The sequence below is a fragment of the Somniosus microcephalus genome, chromosome 1 (genome assembly GCF_052327205.1).
Source record: "Somniosus microcephalus isolate GS21.2 chromosome 1, FLI_Smic_1.0, whole genome shotgun sequence".
In the NCBI taxonomy this organism is placed as follows: domain Eukaryota; kingdom Metazoa; phylum Chordata; class Chondrichthyes; order Squaliformes; family Somniosidae; genus Somniosus; species Somniosus microcephalus.
This window is the reverse complement of record NC_140987.1, coordinates 419,114,091-419,128,095: the sequence shown is the minus strand read 5'-3', so window position 1 is coordinate 419,128,095 and position 14,005 is coordinate 419,114,091.

Sequence of the window (14,005 nt, the reverse complement as noted above, 5' to 3'; positions counted from 1 at the left end):
GCCCCCACATGCCTCCAATCCCACCTCCATGGCACAATGAAAATCCTGCCCATTAATGACTCCCCACCTGGGCTGATCCCATTTCATGAGAACGCACTCCCATTTAGTGGTGAGAGAACCTAGCTTAATGGTAAGGGGAGTAGACCTTGCTCCTAAATAACAACAGAAAATGCTGGAAAAACTCAGCAGGTCAGGCAACATCCGTGGACAGAAATTTGAGTTGACGTTTTGGGTCGAACCCTTCTTCAAAACTGGAAAGAAAAGATTGATCAGAGGCAGGGCTGCGATCGGACAAAAGAATAAAAGAAACAAAAGAAGTAAAAAAGAGCCAATAAAAGGTATTAGAAGCTAGACGAGATGGTAATAGGCTGAGATTGGGTGTAAAGTGTACTGGCAGGGCAAGAGATAGCTGCCAGGTGTGAGAGAGAAACAAAAGGAAAGGGGGGGGGAAAGGAGTGGAAAAATTACAAGAAAAAATGAAATAGGGGCCGAGGTTATGATCTGAAATTGTTGAACTCGATATTGAGTCCGGAAGACTGCAGAGTGCCTAATCGGAAGATGAGGTGCTGTTCCTCGAGTTTACGTTGAGCTTCCGTGGAACAATACAAAAAGGCCAAGGACGGTGAGGTCCGAGTGGGAATGGAGCGTTGAATTAAAATGACAGGCGACCGGAGGCTCGGGGTCACTCTTATGGACTGAACGGAGGTGTTCCGCAAAGCAGTTACCCAATCTGCGTTTGGTCTCCCCAATGTAGAGGAGACCGCATCGTGAGCAGCGAATACAGTATACTAGATTGCGAGAAGTACAAGTAAATCGCTGTTTCACCTGGAAGGGGTGTTTGGGGCCCTGGACAGCTCAACGTAAACTCGAGGAACAGCACCTCATCTTCCGATTAAGCACTCTGCAGCCTTCCGGAATCAATATCGAGCTCAACAATTTCAGATCATAACCTCGGCCCCTATTTCATTTTTTCTTGTAATTTTTCCACTCCTTTCCCCCCCCCCCCTTTCCTTTTGTTTCTCTCTCACACCTGGCAGCTATCTCTTGCCCTGCCAGTACACTTTACACCCAATCTCAGCCTATTACCATCTCGTCTAGCTTCTAATACCTTTTATTGGCTCTGTTTTACTTCTTTTGTTTCTTTTATTCTTTTGTCTGATCGCAGCCCTGCCTCCGATCTATCTTTTCTTTCCAGTTTTGAAGAAGGGTTCGACCCGAAACGTCAACTCAAATTTCTGTCCATGGATGTTGCCTGACCTGCTGAGTTTTTCCAGCATTTTCTGTTGTTATTTTGGATTTCCAACATCCGCAGTATTTTGCTATTGTATTAGACCTTGCTCCTGCCTGCTCATCCCCGGTGAACCCCATCAAACTGAAGGGGACTTTACTGGACCAGGGTGAATTGGCTGGGTCCTTGGAATGGATCACTGTGCTCAAGGCTCCGGTGTCCACAAGGTTCTTGACTGCTCCTTCATTGAAAGGATCCAGAGGTGTTACTTTTGGCCTGCAAACCTTATTGTCCATCCAGACACCCTGGCTCCATGGACAAAAGGTGTTTTTCCACAAATCACACAAGTTCGAATATGAAAATGCTCCTGCCTTTCATGACGTCCGCGTTGATCCCATGGCAACCTAAAAGACAGACAGTTCCTGCTATCTTCACAGAAACCAAAAGTGAATCCTTTTTTTTAAAGTGGAGAAGTCCAAACTCCATTGTAAAAGGGTACATATCCATTTTAAAAGTCCAAAAATCCTTCAGGCCCATGCACCCACTGATGTTGGCACGGGCCAAACCCTACAAGGGTTAGGTTAAAATTGCCTCCAATATGTGTGTACTTTGAAAGATGCTCAGGATGTAAAATTCTGAGTTTGCACAGGTTTCAGGATTCTCTGAACTCTAAGACTGAATGAAAAAAAGAAAAACTTTATTAAGTTTTAAAACAACTTATATGCAGCAGCGCAAACTCTGCTTGCAAACTCCATCTTTCAGACTCCTGAGTCTAACCATTTGCTTAATGATACATTGTCAAGGAAACATTTCTAAATTACACACTCAAAATCTATACGAAACTCTGACATCTGCTGAAGTGAAGCAGTCCTGCACAGGCCCAGGGTAGATAAGATCACCATGGAGGGTGATTCTTACTGCCTGCCCACATTCTGATCTTCAGTACATGCCCAAGTGTCCATGAAGTATGATTATTCAGGGCTTAGCAGTTCAGCTGAAACCTTCTATGGTCTGTGGGCTCTGCACGACATTGAGGGAGTCCAATTACAGCAGAGATTGTCAGAAAATTTGATTGTGTATGTGCAGGTAGATAAAGTCATAAAAAAAGCATACAACAATTTTGGCTTTATAAATAGAGGCATAGAGTACAAGTGTAAAAAGTACCGTGTTCAGTTTTGGGCACCCAATTACAGAAAGGATTTTGGGTCATAGAGAGTATATAATGTATATTCACTGGGATGATGCCAGGGATAATGCTAAAGAAAAAGAGTTGAGATACTAGGACTATGTTCACCAGAGCAAAGAAGGCTATGAATAGATTTAATAGAGGTTTAAAATTATGAAGTATTTTGATAGGCTGAGATAAGAGACTACTTCATCTGTTTGGGAGTCAGTAATGAGGGGTCATCAACTTAAAACTGTCACTAAGAGTGTGAAGAGAGAGGTTAAGAGATATTTCTTTACTCAAAGGATTGTTGGTACATGAAATACTTTGCTACAGTAAGTGGTTGAGGCTGAGAACATTGCATCTTTCAAGAGAGAATTGGAAATAAATATATAAAACAGAGGAAGATAGAGGTACATGCCCTCGGGGCCTGTGACTTGCTCATCTTGAGTTCTGCTAATTTTTCTTATAATCATCTTTTTTCTACATTAGTTCTAACAATTGTGCCAGATCCTTCTCTACTACACCTATATTTTCCCTTTCGCTCTCATTTTTAAAAACTGAGGCAAATATTTATTTGCTATCTCTGCGAGAGTAATAATATGGAGTGATTTTAACTATGCCAAGATAGACCGGAATAAAGGTCATGGATGTGGTAAAAGTGAGGAATTTTTTTAGCATGCAGAAGAAGAAAGTGATCACATTGTAGTGGGATTAACCATTCATAAACATTTTCAGTTCTATTCAAGAAAAGAGATGGTCTTCAGCTGAAGAATAGAGAGACCAAAGTGCAGTGAAATTCCTCTAGCAAAGAGCTTGCATGGATACAATGGGTCAAATCATCACCTTCTGTATTGTAAACTTTTATGGTCCTATGGTTTCTGATGTCATCCGAATCCAAATTAAATTACATCCTCATAACCTCCTTTCAGGTGTCCAATTTCCTTAATTCGAAAAGAAAATCTTAAAGTAAGATCTCTTAGAATTTTTTGACCAGTTCTTTAACAAAAATTTGTGACCTAATGAGCATGGCTGCACCATTGAGGCCCATGTAGTTAAGGTCTGGGCACAATCCTTTACACAATGACTATTATTTGATTCAAATGTCAGTTGGAGTCTGCAGTACACTACTTTTCTACAAACATTCAACACCCCATCATCACTGAACCAAGACAAATTTATATTTCAAGCACTGCAAGCAGATATTGAGGGAACTGAACAGCGAGCAGACAAATGGTATGTTATGTTCATCCTTAGGAGATCAAGTCATGTGAATGATCAATCATGATGTTGTCTAGCCACTGTTACTTTATGACAGTTGCCCATTCTGTGCATTCAGCTCTTCAGCATGGTAACCATTTGTGATTCAGCCTCAGGTCAAAAAAGTGGCAATGGTGGCTGAAAAAGTTGGTAGAAAAGTGTGACTCCTCAAAAAACATTGGCCAGACTTGCTACAATTGTTCAACACAACCTATAATCACTCTGTTAGGGAATCACTCTGAAGGAATGTCACTGTCCTGTTTGACATCTCTTGCTCCTAAACTCAAGGTCACGCAGACCAGTGGACTGCAGTCCATGCCAGAGTTCACTCCCTAAAGTGTCAAAGAGATGTAGGCCCAATGGAAGTGCCGGTTTCGTGCATGCACTGCGCTTTCGCGCGGGAAACCGGAACTTCCGTTCCCCTAAAAGAAGGGGTTGAGAGGCAGCGCGTGCGCATCGAGCTTACGTTTTTTTTGCAGTGTTCTTCGGGAGGGTAAGGCTCCAGCAGTTACACTTTTAAAAAGCAGGTGCAAGGTGTTTTGATTTCTTTTTGGGTTCAATAAAGACTCATTTCTGAAAGAGAATGTTGTTTAATCTAAAGTCTTGTTCAAGACTTTCTACAGCTTTTTACAGAACACACTATGCTGTGATGCATCTAGAATGAAACTGAAAGAAAACTCCTCTGGACTGCTTGTCTCTCACATGACCTCTGCTGGTCAGGCACAAGTAATCAAAAACACAGACAAATATGCTGTAAGGCATAAGTAATCAAACACAGACAAATATCATCACTATTTGCTGATATCATTACATCTCCCTTTCTTAAAACAAAAGTATTTTACTTTTAACTAACAACATTTAATGAACTTACATTATCATTATCATGATCAAGGTTTTTTACCCTTGCTTTGTGTGTTCACATGAAATATGTCAATACACTAGAACTTGAAGAAAGAATAAGATGACATTACTTCCTTCTTTAACAATAGTCCTTAAATTTGCTCAATGAGTCTCTCAGGAGGCTTCACGTGTCTTGAGGATTTTCTGATTGATTGTCCTTGAATCTGAGTTGTTGCCTCAGATGATTGGTTCTCAGCTGTGTGATCAGGTTGTTCACCAGTATCAGTCTCTTGACCTGCTGTGGCTGGTCCCATGAGAAGATCTCGACGATTTCTTCTCAGAACAGCACCCTCATCTGTCTGAATGGTGTATGATCTTGGTTGAACTTCACTCAGGACAGTTCCCTTCTGAGTCCATGTGTTTGTTTTGTCTTTCCACCTTACTTGGTCACCAGTGTGGAGTTCAGGTAGGTTTTGTGTTCCTCTGTCATAGTAGTACTTTTGCTTTTCTTTCTGTTGCTCTTTGAACTTCCTCACTTTCTCCCCCTCTTTTGTTTTCAGGAGGTTCTCCGGGATGGGTAGGTTTGACCGTAGCCGACGTCCCATCAGGAGTTGGGCTGGTGACATACCACACTCGAGCGGCGTTGTGCGGTATACAAGCATGCTCTGGTAGAAGTCAGTTCCACTGTCATTTGCCTTGTACATCAGTCTTTTCACTGTCTGGACCGATTTTTCCACTAGTCCATTGGGCTGTGGATAGTGAGGACTTGACGTTGTGTGGACAAAGTCCCACTCTTTGGCAAAGTGTCGGAAATTTGCATTGTTAAACTGGGGTCCGTTGTCTGTGAAGACCTCGCTTGCCACGCCATGTCTGGAGAATATGGCTTTCATACTTCTTATCACAGCTTCTGCAGTGGTGGTGTACAGTCTACAAACCTCTGGATACAGGGAGTAATAGTCTGTGACGACAAGATAGTCCTTCCCTTGACATACGAATAGGTCAGCGCCTACCTTCTGGTAAGGTCTGTCTGGTGCTGGGTGTGGCTTTAGTGGTTCTACCGGATTGCTTGCTCGATATTTCAGGCATATTGTGCAGTTTGACACCTCATTTGTCACATCTTGGTTGATTCGTGGCCAGTACATCACCTCTCGTGCTCTTTTCTTACACTTTTCGATTCCCAGATGTCCTCCATGGATCTTTTTTAGCATCTCTCTTCTCAGACTCTTTGGGATAACTATTTTACTTCCTTTGTAGATGATGTCTTCGACCACTGATAGTTCCGCCCTGCAGTTCCAGTACTCTGCTATATCAGGTGAGCAGTCTTGCTTCATGTTGGGCCATCCATCCAAGATGCTTTTTCTCAGTCGTCTCATTGTTTCATCTTTGTTTGTCTCAGTCTTTATGAGCTCCATTTTTGCATCTGCTATGGGCAGTGCACTTGTGATCATGTCCACGTAGGCGTTCACTTTTTCATCCATTGTGGTGTTTGCGGGCTCACTTGGGTCAACAGCTCTGGACAGCGTGTCTGCTGTATACATCAGCTTACCCGGTGTGTACGCAACATTCAGTGTATAGCGTTGCAGCCTGATCATCATTCTTTGTATTCTAAGCGGACAGCTATTCAGTGGCTTTTGGAACAATGCAATCAAGGGCTTATGGTCAGTCTCTACACTGATTGCTTGTCCTGCCACAAACTGGTGAAATCTTTCACAGGCGTATGTGATGCTGAGCAGCTCCTTTTCTATTTGAGCATATCGCGTCTCCGCGTCTGTCATTGAGAGCGATGCATATGCAATAGGTTGCCAGTAGTCATATTGTTGCAGAAGAACGGCACCGAGCCCACTCTGTGATGCATCTGATGATATCTTGATGGGTCTCGCTGGGTCATAAAACCTCAGAACTGGTTCCTCTGTGAGCAGTTTCTTTAGATCGCTCCATGACTTCTCATGCTCATGATTCCATTCCCATTCTATGTTCTTTTCAGTTAGTCTTCTCAGTGGCGCTATTTTTTCTGAGAGGTTGGATATGAATTTACCCATGTAGTTGATCATTCCATTAAACCTCTGCACGTCCTTTTTGCATTGTGGCCTTGGCATATTCTCAATGGCGGACACCTTTCTGGGATCTGGTCTGATGCCCTCACTGCTAAGGATATCTCCCACGAATGTCAGTTCTGTCACCCCGAGCTGGCATTTCTCTCTATTCAGCTTCAGGTTTGTTTTCCTTGTTGCTTCCAGCACTTTTTTCAGTCTCTCGTCATGCTCAGTTCTCGTGGTTCCCCATACTATGATGTCATCCATTGATGTATCAACTCCCTCCAGGTGCTCATAGATCATATGGATAGTCTTGTGATACACATCAGGAGCTGAGGCAATGCCAAATGGTAACCTTAGGAATCTGTATCTGCCAAATGGAGTGTTGAACGTGCACAGTCTTGAACTTGCTTCGTCCAGCTTCATCTGCCAAAATCCTGAGGACGCATCTAACTTGCTGAAATATTTTGCATTTGCAAACTGTGCCATGATTTCCTCACGTGTAGGAAGCTTGAAGTGCTCGCCCTTTATTGCTCTGTTTAGATCTCTTGGATCCAGGCAAATTCTGAGCTTTCCATTCTTTTTGTCCACTACGACGAGGGAACTCACCCACTCAGTTGGCTCATCTATCTTCTGAATCATGTTCAGGCTTTCCATCCTGTCCAACTCTGCCTTCAGTTGCTTTTGAAGAGCAAACGGAACTTTTCTGCATGGATGTATGACCGGTGTCATACTTTTATCTGCTCTGATCGTGTGTTCTCCTGGAATGCAGCCTAGACCCTTAAATAGGTCTTTGTACTCTTTCATGAGTTCATCATAGACTGTCTCTCCTTCGCTTTCCACAACGAGGACTCTCTTTACCAGGTTCAGTCTCTCACAGGCTTTTAACCCTAGTATGGCTTGCACATCCTTTGGCACCACGATTAATGCTAGCGTGTGCTCTCTGTCCTTGTGTGTTACTTTGACAATGCATTTTCCTTTCACTGGTATATCAGTACCTGAGTATCCGGTCACTTTCACTTGTATTCCATGTAACTTTGGTCTGGGTCTAATTCTCTTAAAATCGGTCTCTGATATCACATTAACTTGTGCTCCAGTATCCAATTTAAATGGAATGTGTATGTCATTCACTTTTAGTGTCAACATCCAGTCTCTTTCTTTTTTGTTTTCAGACACAACATCTACATTGAATTCCTCTATCTCGCTTTCATCTACTGTATGGACCTTGCTTTGTTGCGCTTGGTTCTTACAGCAACAGGCATAATGGTTGTTTTTGTTGCATCTATTGCATGTTTTACCATATGCTGGACACTTTCTTGGTGGATGCTGTGTACCGCATCGACTACATGACTTCCGATTGTCTCTTTCATTTTCGTTTGCTGGCCACGTCTCTTTTTTCACATTGGCGCTCTCTTTGTTAAACGGTTTGTATCCGTTCTTTCTCACTGCATCCACGTTGCAGCTACTGTCACTGAACAGCTCCTTTGCCTGCAACTTCACAGTCTCTGTAGCCCTACACAATGCTATGGCTTTTCCCAGGTCTAGATCTTGCTCTCTTAGCAGCCTTTCCCTTAGACCATTATCTGGAATACCACACACCAGTCTGTCTTTCATCAGCGAGTCTGTGAGTCCCCCAAATTCACACGATTTGCTCCGGTTTCTCAGTTCAGCCACATACTGATCAATAGTCTCGCCGATTTTCTGTACACGTGAAAAATTTGTGCCTCTCAAAGGTCACGTTGCGTTTAGGTATGCAGTAGGCCTCAAACTGTTCCATTATTTTATCTAGCTTCATTTTGTCTCCATCAACAGCAAATATGAAATTATTATATACCTCCAGTGCTGCATCACCCACGACATGTAAGAACACGGACGATTTTTGTTTATCACTTTTCTCGTCAGCTCCGATTGCCGCTAAATACAACTCTAAACGTTGTTTGAACCTTCTCCAATTTTCAGCCACATTACCTGTCAATTGAAGCGTCACCGGTGGGAGTAAACCTTCCATTTTTTCACTTCGTTAGCTATTCTCTAATGGTAAGCAACGATGTTCTCTTCTGGCTTGCTAATATGTGGAGAGCTGATTTCGCTTACTTGCCACAACTGCTTTCCCTGTCCCATCAAGTTGCTAACTTCAGATTTTTTCTCTTTCAGCCACTTCTGACATCATGTTTTGATTTCTTTTTGGGTTCAATAAAGACTCATTTCTGAAAGAGAATGTTGTTTAATCTAAAGTCTTGTTCAAGACTTTCTACAGCTTTTTACAGAACACACTATGCTGTGATGCATCTAGAATGAAACTGAAAGAAAACTCCTCTGGACTGCTTGTCTCTCACATGACCTCTGCTGGTCAGGCACAAGTAATCAAAAACACAGACAAATATGCTGTAAGGCATAAGTAATCAAACACAGACAAATATCATCACTATTTGCTGATATCATTACACAAGACCTGCTTTTAACAAGGTAAGTGGTGAATTAATTAAAATTAAAACATTTTTTCCACAGGTTTATTATTTTTAAATACTTTAAAGAAAGGTAAGTTTATTTTTAGCCCCGTTAGAAAATGTAATTAATTTTTTCAAAAATTTAAATTATTGTTTAAAATAGTTATTTCATGTAATTTATAGTTATTTTAAAAATGTGATTTAAAAAAAAAATTATTTGAAGTTTTAGTGATGTTTTGGGGCTTATAGTATTTATAGGTTTGACACTCTTCCTGTCAAACTTATGAATGAAGCATTTCCTGCTACCATTGGCTCTCCATGGCCCACGTGATCCCAGGGGACGCTTCGAACTAACTGCGCCCCTGGGATACGCAAGCACTGTGCGCCGGCAGTTGGAGCAGGCTCAGGATCGGAATCCCACGCGGGCCCGCAGCTCAACGGCCGGCGCGCTAGGTAAGTGCAGTTCAGAGGCTTGCACCCGCGGGAAGCCTCCAACCCGAATTTCTGGGCCAATGACTCCAGCAACAGCAAAATAGTTACTAGAGCTTAAGCAGTATTGTCACTTTTATGCTGGAACACAAGAGCTGCTGTAAATTAATCTCAATATTCTGTATTAATGAAAAACCAAATTTGTCTACAACAATAAAGTTTTATGGACATTTTACCCTTTTCACTCTCAAATTATTTTTTGTGATATATCTTGCTCGCTGCAGTCAGTCACTTTAGCTTTGTGACTTTTGTTATTACATCAAGTAACAATTGCATATTCTCAACTAAATAATGGTTCTTAACAAAACCCAGTTGGTTTTCTGCCAAATGCAGAACTCTCTCGCAGTATTGTGCCTGGAACTCTTCTTCTGTGAAGGAGTATATATACAGAGTTCACCATCATTAACTGAACCAGGATTGACTCTGATAGTGACCCAGTAGAATTTTGCCACCCCTTTCTGTAACTGCAGTAACTTCAGGGTCAGATTGGGAGGCATATCTCCCTTACGCATACTTTTGTTGTTCCAACTAGGTGAGAAAAAATAAAAAATCACAATCTCAAGAGCTCCAACTTAATTGTCACCAAATTGCACATAGAATGGTTTAATTTTTTGGTTCAGATTTTTTTTTATACAATCTATATTTTGCTCCAGGAACAGAACAAGATAATGCATTGCATTGCAATTAAGCAGGCATGAACATTTCACAAAACAGAAAATGCTGGAAATACACAGCATGCCACTAACATTTGAAAGACAGGAAAAAACAAATCAGGTTAAGTTTTTGGTGGAGACTATTAATCAGAAAAACCTTCAGTTCTTTTTGTAACAGTAATGTATCATCTCAATTGCTTTGCTAGCTACATGGATACACTAACTCAGTTTGTCAGTGCTATGTGGATCAGAATTACATTGTTAGAAGATTACTTCATCACATTTCTATTGGTGTGCAGTCATCCTACAATTCCAGCAATTTGACTGATGAGTAATCCATTTCCCTGTACTTTGTGTATACTTTCCATTTTCTGTTCATTTCTGGACCATATCATTTTGCCTAATCAGTAACCTTACAAGTTGCTTCAGGAGTAGCCCCCAGTCCAGATATGATCTTTTTTATGATTACTCTAGCAAGTGTAACTTATACAGACATCTCCCCTTTATGTCACGTCATATCTCCATTTTTGTTGCACACACATTTCAACCAGAGCTTCTTCATTGCTGATTGAGTTAGAGAGGATATAAAAATGGTGGTTATCCTACCTGGTACCTTTTTGCCCAAGGTTTTCATAAGATTATAGGTCCTTCTCTTAAGAGGTTCAGACCATGTTCATTGTGGCTACCACTAGTTTGTGACGATAATTGCTTTTCTATTTTAACCAAAGGATTCTCTAAAAGACATTTATAAGTTCCATCAAAAGTGACTCTGTTACTATTTCCCCTATCCTTCAGGAGTGGCAAATTGCCAAGTAAGCTTTAACTATTTTATTGGCTTGAGGTAAGTTAGACTTTAAATCTAATTGATTTGACAAATATCTTCTCTATCTATACCCACTCTAGTTTATCTATCTCATTATTCATCTTCTTTATGACTAGAATTGAATGACCGTTTAAATAATATGCATTTTCAGGTTATTCAAGTTTACACAGGGCTTCATGCCCACCCAAAATAGTCATGAATATAGAAATATAGGATGGGAAGTGAAATTATTCCAAATAATCACGTTGAGGAATGATACCTATTTATCCCTGAAGGAAAAGTGATAATATTTGATGGTGCTCTTGATCTAGTAAGTAGATTCCCATAATTAACTTTCATTGTAATACTGAAACGTTTAACCACATCAGGGAGATAGCACAACAGTACAATGTCCATAAAATGCTGGGTTCCAATTAAGTTCACCCTGTGTTTATTTTATTGTCATAGATCTACTCAAACTCCTAAAAAAAAACAGACCAGCAATCAGGAGGATTTCATTTGCACATAAACTAAATCTGTGCTCTACTCTACTGCAGGCACCTCGACATGTTCTGAGCCATACTTTCCTCTTTAAAGCTTAATAGTGGAGCAAAGAAGAAGAGGGAAAGTCAATACACAGTCCTCTTCCTAATTGGAGAGTGCCAGATAACAAGTTGCTTGCTAAGATCAATACAGTGAGTTTGATGGCATTTATTTCAATTCAATTCAATTATCTTGAAGTCCAAAATTCTCTAGCACATAAAATTATTATCCCCATTTCACACTCAAAATTATGTTCTGTGATGTAGTTTGATGGTTGCCAGTCAGCCCCTCCAGTGTCCTAGGTTCTGTCATTATATCAAGTATTAATTACCTATTATCAAGTGAGTATTAGTTCTTAATGAAATCCAGCTGGCCTTCCTTTAACATATTCCCAAGACCTCCTCCAAACCGTTATCAAAAAACTTCAGAAAAATTATAAAATCAATATTGAGAGATGAAATAAGCCTCTAAGCCCCAGCAGTGCATCCTTGCCCAATATGGGTAACAGTGAGATAATAATTTGATTATATGCTGGTGATAAAATTTATTCAGCTTGTGCTTACCAGACTAATTCATGAAGCGCAGTGAAAAATTGACCAGAATTTACAAAGTTCTTTTTCCTATACTATCTCCTCCTGGGATCATGCCAGAAAACATGGACTTTGCTAGCTTGCTGTATATCTAAACCAAACAGGTCTATCCAATAGTTAATAGTAAAATGGAAAGTGATATAGTCTCAAAGGATTTATCAAACAGAGGTCATGTGATAGTGTTTTGTGACTTGTACAATTTATAACATTTTTTATTGACTCTGGGTCATATTTTTATTGGAATTCTCATCCGCAGTATGGGAATAGTTGTGAACATCTGTTCCTTGTGGTGCTTGGCTGACATTTTGTCTGTCTTGATTGTTTGTTCATAATATTGAGCTCTCATTTGGTATAATCCGAATTCAGTAGTGATGTTAATAATCAAATTGATTTAAAATTGAACTCTGCTTTAATACACAGGGACTTACGCCACAATGGGATTCAATGAGCTTTAAAATGCTGGTTCAGAAATGGTTGGACCATATATGGATTAATTAGTTTAGTTAGTCCTATTCTGCAGTCAATAATTACTTATCATCCATTGTTGTTATTCATTATTTCTGCTGCTAATAAAGAGTAGTCTGACCAATATAACTGTTCCACTGCTGTTATTGCTATAGAGGGTAGCAAAGACCTGTCCCGTACATTTTTTGCATTTTGTGGGGCTTCCCTCTCTCCTTGCACTCCATGACAAAATATGGTTCTCAAAGCGAGCATTTACATGACGGTAATGACTTGTAATGTTAATTTAAATTTACAGTTACTGGTTGTGCAACTATTACCTGAAGGTAGTGGCCCACACAATACGCAACAGTACCAATTATTGTGTTACTGCTCTGTTAATTGGACCCTTAAGAATATAGAAACTGGCATGGACTGGTTGGGCTGAATGGCCTGTTTCTGTGCCATATATCCTATGTATATCCTATGTAAAGAAGTAGGGCATTCAGACCGTCTTTTAGCTTCCTAATTCCAAACCACAACCCTTTCTCCATATCCCATAATACTCTTCCCAAGCAAGTATCTGTCTCCCTTTTAAACACCAACTGATCCTACACTTATGGTTTTTTGACAAGGTAATGCACTCCACAGTCTCACAATTATTTTTGTGAAGAAATTTACCTGCATTGACTTTTAACCAACTTATCTCTAATTTTATTATGTCTGCATGCTCTGGATCCCCATGTTAGAGAGAATAATTATTTCCTATATATCTTGTCAATTCCCTTCCTTACTTTAAAGCACCTTTGGAACTTCCTCATCCCCAGGGAATATATGCCACTTTAACTTAGTGTCTCATTATAGCTAAGTCCCTACATTCCAGTTACCATCTTGGGAAATCATCACTAACCTTCCTCCAAGGAAAGTATATCCTTTCTAAGGTGAAGTGCCTAAAACTGAGCACAATACTCCAAATTAAATCAATCTGGCAATCTGTGTAACTGAAGTAGTTATGATCTATTCCTCTTGTAATGAAGGTAAGCATTTCAATAGCCTTTTGATTCCTTTTTACACCTGCAAGTTGGCTTTTAACAGTTATTTGGGGAGAAATTCCCTACCTTAGTGCCACCCGTTAGCACGGCATTAAGTAAAGAAAGCAACGGCCACCGCTCTTCCACCAGCTGGAGGCGGGTCCCGCAGCGTCATCCATTTTGGAAGTCCCAGTAGCACTGGCATTTTTCAGTAGTGCCCTGTAAAAAAAGAAGGCGGTGTGATGAGTTCAGCGCTGGGTCCTAAGCATGCCAGGTAAACCTCGCATGCAAGCAGACTGACAGAGGCACTGTCAGCACCTCTTAAAGGGTAAGTTTGCACTTAAACTTTTGGACTGGGTTTTTCTGATTTTATTGAAGTAGTGGCTTGCTGCAATAGATGTTAAAAGTTTTATAAGTGTGTAAGGAGTGTTGCTGGATGCTTGCAAGGCCTCGGATGGTAAAGAAAGGCCTCTGAGAAGACAG